We start from the raw sequence: 6,937 nt of genomic DNA, 5'->3' as shown, positions 1-6,937 counted from the left end.
AGGGCCAGCGAAAAGCTGGCTATGCAGTTGCCACTCTATGGGATACTATTGAGTGCCAACCACTTCCACTGGGCATGAGTGCCCAGCTCGCAGAATAAATAGCCCTCACTAGAGCACTTGAAATGAAGAAAATAAAGAGAGTCAATATATACACTGGCTCCAAATATGCATACCTAGTGCTGCATGCCCATGTAGCCACATAGAAAGAGATTTTTTAAAACTCTGAAGGATCCCCTATCAAATATCATAATTCCATTTTACTCATCAATCTCATCATTATCCTGATACTAATATTTAGCCCCTGTATACTTAACCTAATACCATGATTTGTTCTATCTCGCTTAGAAGCCATAAGACTGCAAATGGTGATGGCAATGGAACCCAAGATGGAAATGCCCATCTTCCGAGGCCCTTTTGACTGACCACTGATAGAGACCTAACTGCACTCCTTACTGCGCCCCCTCTCAGCATGAAGCAGCCAGAGCGGTCGTTGCCCCCTTTCCCTAGCAGCAGCTAGGGTCTCCATCTGTAGAGGGGGGAATGAGACAGGGACTGTGGGTGTAGACAGAATAGGGTGAGGGCAAGGCAGCATATTTACAGTCAGAGCAATGTAACAATGAGCAAAGAAGTCCCAATTAAAACTCTATGTTAAACATTAAGCTCTACAATGATTCTTCAGTGAGATCAGTTAATGTTCCCCAGATGGGGAAGAGTGGCACATGTTTAGTTACACTAATCATTTGTAGCCATGTGTAAGATTCACTTTAACATACTAAAAGGCCCAGGCCTATGTGCTGTCTTTCCTCCTTCAGGTCTGACGAGGTGATTTTGCAAACTAAGCAACTAACTTAGCATGCAGACCCAGCTGTAGACAACATGGTAAAAGGCAGGAAGAATTCCATCTTAAAGGTAAGATTGCATTTTAACACCCAGGAAGCTCAAGAGGCAAGATTCTTTAGCAAATAGACAATACCTCAGCCCACCTTGGAGGCTGGGCAGGAAGCCTTTTGATGTGCTCCAGGACCAAGGCACCGGTGTCCCAGAAACAAATCAAGGCAGGAAATTCCTTACGTTAATTTAATTTTTTTTTTTTTTTTGAGAGGGCATCTCTCATATTTATTGATCAAATGGTTGTTAACAACAATAAAATTCAGTATAGGGGGGTCAACGCTCAATGTACAATCATTAATCCATCTCAAGCCTAATTCTCGTCAGTCTCCAATCTTCTGAAGCATAACGAACAAGTTCTTACATGGTGAACGAATTCTTACATAGTGAATAAATTCTTACATGGTGAACAGTACAAGGGCAGTCATCACAGAAACTTTCGGTTTTGATCATGCAATATGACCTATAAACCATCAGGTCAAATATGAATATTTGTTTGATTTTTGTACTTGATTTATATGTTGATCCCACATTTCTCCTATTATTATTATTATTTTTATTTTTAATAAAATGCTGAAGTGGTAGGTAGATGCAAGATAAAGGTAGAAAACATAGTTTAGTGCTGTAAGAAGGCAAATGTAGATAATCAGATGATCAGGTGTGTGCCTATGGACTAAGTATTAATCCAGGCTAGACAAGGGCAGCAAGACATCCACGGATGCAGAAGATTTCTCTCAAAGCAGGGGGGGTGAGGTTCTGAGCCTCACCTCTGTTGATCCCCAAATTCTCACCTGATGCCCCCCCTGCGACTGTGCCTGTCTTAGGTTGTTCCTCCCTTGAGGAATCTTACCCGTCTAAGGCTAACCAGTCATCTTCCGGGGCCATACAGGGAGATGTAAAGTTGGTAAGTGAGAGAGAAGCCATATTGTTTGCAAAGGTTAGCTTTTTACTTCTTTGCAGATTTATGCCCTGTGGCTTCTATGCCCAGCACTTGTCTCGAGGTATCTTTACCACCTGGAGGAATTATGATACTCGGTAAATTCGATATGAGGCACGAATTCTATTTAAGGTTTGTAATTAGGAAGGAAGAAGAAAAGCTATAGATGTAGCATATGAAGGAAACTTGGGAGGATTGATTATTTCTTTGACATATCTTCTTGTATAGTACCTTAAGTATGTATAGGTTTTAAACTACTAACTAATTTGCACACACATATTAACATAATAGGAATACGGTGACATAAACAAAGCAAATCTATAATTACCATCCATCTCCAGTGAAGCCAAGAAAACCATTTAGGCACCCTAGGCATTTGTGAAAATTTATCTATGATATGATGGATATTGTCCAACTGTACTTGAACCATCAGACAAATTAAAGCAGCCCATTTCTGGGATCTGTTCACATCCCATATGTTCTTTTAACCATAGATAGTCTATAGTCATGAGGTTTTGGGGTGCTACAACTTGCACCCCTCCCAACTCCTGGTTGAGTTCCAACAGTACAGATCCGGTCAAATTCGTTGTCTCACTGTATGCACATGCCAGCCTAGACATCTCCCTCCTCCTTCTTACGGCAAGTCCAGGAGACGGTGGGCTGGATGCAGCCACAACCGCAGCATCATCCGGATCCCTGTGGAGGCTTTTTGATGATCATCCCCCGGCACAAGTCCTCCAGAGAGTGCTGATGCCGGAAGCTCCTCCTCATATCGTATCTTAGTTCATTTTCTGGGTATCCAAGCTAGGCCTTGATCTTCTGCGTAGAAACAGACCCTTTGCCCACACTTTGACATGCCCTCTATACCACTGTGCAGAACTCATTGGAGGTCAGCACACAGTAACTGCTTTTTTTTTTTTTTTAATTAAGAGAAAGGAATATTATCAGAAAAGAGTACCTCCATAGCTGATCATCTGACACCCTTTAAGTGATCAACATTAAGGATATTTAAAGCATGCGTTGATCTTTGATTTACCAATAGTTTTATCCTGTTAAGGAGTAATCCCCCTTTTCTTTCTTTCTTTCTTTTTTTTTTTAAATTTTTAATCTACACTTACCTGAAGAATACTATGTTTACTATGCTCTCCCCTATATCAGGTCCCCCCTAACAACCACATTACGGTTACTGTCCATCAGCTTAGCAAAATGTTGTAGAGTCACTACTTGTCCTCTCTGTGTTGTGCAGCCCACCCTCCCCTTTCTCCCTCCCCCCCATGCATGCTAATCTTAATACCCCCCTTTTTCTTCCCCCCCCTTATCCCTCCCTGCCCACCCATCCTCCCCAGTTCCTTTCCCTTTGGTACCTGTTAGTCCATTTTTGGGTTCTGTAATTCTGCTGCTGTTTTGTTCCTTCAGTTTTTCCTTTGTTCCTATACTCCTCAGATGAGTGAAATCATTTGGTATTTCTCTTTCTCCGCTTGGCTTATTTCACTGAGCATAATACTCTCCAGCTCCATCCATGTTGCTGCAAATGGTTGGATTTTTCCACTTCTTATGGCTGAGTAGTATTCCATTGTGTATATGTACCACATCTTCTTTATCCATTCATCTACCGATGGACATTTAGGTTGCTTCCAATTCTTGGCTATTGTAAATAGTGCTGCGATAAACATAGGAGTGCATCTGTCTTTCTCAAACTTGATTGCTGCATTCTTAGGGTAAATTCCTAGGAGTGGAATTCCTGGGTCAAATGGTAGGTCTGTTTTGAGCATTTTGATGCACCTCCATACTGCTTTCCACAATGGTTGAACTAATTTACATTCCCACCAGCAGTGTAGGAGGGTTCCCCGTTCTCCACAGCCTCGCCAACATTTGTTGTTGTTTGTCTTTTGGATGGCAGCTATCCTTACTGGTGTGAGGTGATACCTCATTGTAGTTTTAATTTGCATTTCTCTGATAATTAGCGATGTGGAGCATCTTTTCATGTGTCTCTTGGCCATCTGTATTTCTTTTTTGGAGAACTGTCTGTTCAGTTCCTCTGCCCATTTTTTAATTGGGTTATTTGTTTTTTGTTTGTTGAGGCGTGTGAGCTCTTTATATATTCTGGACGTCAAGCCTTTATCGGATCTGTCATTTTCAAATATATTCTCCCATACTGTAGGGTTCCTTTTTGTTCTATTGATGGTGTCTTTCGCTGTACAGAAGCTTTTCAGCTTAATGTAGTCCCACTTGCTCATTTTTGCTGTTGTTTTCCTTGCCCGGGGAGATATGTTCAAGAAGAGATCACTCATGTTTATGTCTAAGAGGTTTTTGCCTATGTTTTTTTCCAAGAGTTTAATGGTTTCGTGACTTACATTCAGGTCTTTGATCCATTTTGAGTTTACCTTTGTATATGGAGTTAGACAATGGTCCAGTTTCATTCTCCTACATGTAGCTGTCCAGTTTTGCCAGCACCATCTGTTGAAGAGACTGTCATTTTGCCATTGTATGTCCATGGCTCCTTTATCAAATATTAATTGACCATATATGTTTGGGTTAATGTCTGGGGTCTCTAGTCTGTTCCACTGGTCTGTGGCTCTGTTCTTGTGCCAGTACCAAATTGTCTTGATTACTATGGCTTTGTAGTAGAGCTTGAAGTTGGGGAGTGAGATCCCCCCTACTTTATTCTTCTTTTTCAGGATTGCTTTGGCTATTCGGGGTCTTTGGTGTTTCCATATGAATTTTTGAATTATTTGTTCCAATTCATTGAAGAATGTTGCTGGTAATTTGAGAGGGATTGCATCAAATTTGTATATTGCTTTCAGCAGGATGGCCATTTTGACGATATTAATTCTTCCTAGCCATGAGCATGGGATGAGTTTCCATTTATTAGTGTCCCCTTTAATTTCTCTTAAGAGTGACTTGTAGTTTTCAGAGTATAAGTCTTTCACTTCTTTGGTTAGGTTTATTCCTAGGTATTTTATTCTTTTTGATGCAATGTTCAATGGAATTGTTTTCCTGATTTCTCTTTCTATTGATTCGTTGTTAGTGTATAGGAAAGCTACAGATTTCTGTGTGTTAATTTTGTATCCTGCAACTTTGCTGTATTCCGATATCAGTTCTAGTAGTTTTGGAGTGGAGTCTTTAGGGATTTTTATGTACAGTATCATATCATCTGCAAATAGTGACAGTTTAACTTCTTCTTTACCAATCTGGATTCCTTGTATTTCTTTGTTTTGTCTGATTGCTGTGGCTAGGACCTCCAGTACTATGTTAAATAACAGTGGGGAGAGTGGGCATCCCTGTCTGGTTCCCGATCTCAGTGGAAATGCTTTCAGCTTCTCGCTGTTCAGTATAATGCTGGCTGTGGGTTTATCATATATGGCCTTTATTATGTTGAGGTACTTGCCCTCTATTCCCATTTTGCTGAGAGTTTTTATCATGAATGGATGTTGAATTTTGTCAAATGCTTTTTCAGCATCTATGGAGATGATCATGTGGTTTTTGTCTTTCTTTTTGTTGATGTGGTGGATGATGTTGATGGATTTTCGAATGTTGTACCATCCTTGCATCCCTGGGATGAACCCCACTTGGTCATGGTGTATGATCCTTTTGATATACTGTTGAATTCTGTTTGCTAATATTTTATTGAGTATTTTTGCATCTACATTCACCAGGGATATTGGTCTGTAATTTTCTTTTTTGGTGGGGTCTTTTCCTGGTTTTGGTATTAGGGTGATGTTGGCTTCATAGAATGAGTTTGGGAGTATTCCCTCTTCTTCTATTTTGTGGAACACTTTAAGGAGAATGGGTATTATGTCTTTGTGTGTCTGATAAAATTCCGAGGTAAATCCGTCCGGCCCCGGGGTTTTCTTCTTGGGTAGTTTTTTTATTACTGTTTCAATTTCTTTGCTTGTAATTGGTTTGTTTAACTTTTGTGTTTCTTCCTTGGTCAGTCTTGGGAGGTTGTATTTTTCTAGGAAGTTGTCCATTTCTTCTAGGTTTTCCAGTGTGTTGGCATATAGGTTTTCATAGTAGTCTTTAATAGTTCTTTGTATTTCTGTGGAGTCTGTCGTGATTTTTCCATTCTCATTTCTGATTATGTTGATTTGTGTTGACTCTCTTTTTCTCTTAATAAGTTGGGCTAGAGGCTTATCTATTTTGTTTATTTTCTCAAAGAACCAGCTCTTGGTTTCGTTGATTTTTGCTATTGTTTTATTCTTCTCAATTTTGTTTATTTCTTCTCTGATCTTTATTATGTCCCTCCTTCTGCTGACTTTAGGCCTCATTTGTTCTTCTTTTTCCAGTTTTAATAATTGTGATGTTAGACTATTCATTTGGGATTGTTCTTCCTTCTTCAAGTGTGCCTGGATTGCTATATACTTTCCTCTTAAGACTGCTTTCGCTGCATCCCACAGAAGTTGGGGCTTAGTGTTGTTGTTGTCATTTGTTTCTATATATTCCTTGATCTCTATTTTGATTTGTTCATTGATCCATTGATTATTTAGTAGCATGTTGTTAAGCCTCCATGTGTTTGTGAGCCTTTTTGTTTTCTTTGTAGAATTTATTTCTACTTTCATACCTTTATGGTCTGAAAAATTGGTTGGTAGAATTTCAATATTTTGGAATTTACTGAGGCTCTTTTTGTGAGCTAGTATGTGGTCTATTCTGGAGAATGTTCCATGTGCACTTGAGAAGAATGTATATCCTGTTGCTTTTGGATGTAGAGTTCTATAGATGTCTATTAGGTCCATCTGTTCTAGTGTGTTGTTCAGTGCCTGTGTGTCTTTACTTATTTTCTGCCCAGTGGATCTATCCTTTGGGGTGAGTGGTGTGTTGAAGTCTCCTACAATGAATGCATTGCAGTCTATTTCCCTCTTTAGTTCTGTTAGTATTTGCTTCACAAATGCTGGTGCTCCTGTGTTGGGTGCATATATATTTAGAATGGTTATATCCTCTTGTTGGACTGAGCCCTTTATCATTATGTAGTGGCCTTCTTTATCTCTTGTTACTTTCTTTGTTTTGAAGTCTATTTTGTCTGATATTAGTACTGCAACCCCTGCTTTCTTCTCACTGTTGTTTGCCTGAAATATGTTTTTCCATCCCTTGACTTTTAGTCTATGCTTATCTTTG

Source organism: Manis javanica, chromosome 5 (assembly GCF_040802235.1).
Source record: "Manis javanica isolate MJ-LG chromosome 5, MJ_LKY, whole genome shotgun sequence".
NCBI lineage: Eukaryota > Metazoa > Chordata > Mammalia > Pholidota > Manidae > Manis > Manis javanica.
The sequence above is the reverse complement of the archived record's forward strand: the minus strand, read 5'-3'. Positions refer to the sequence as shown.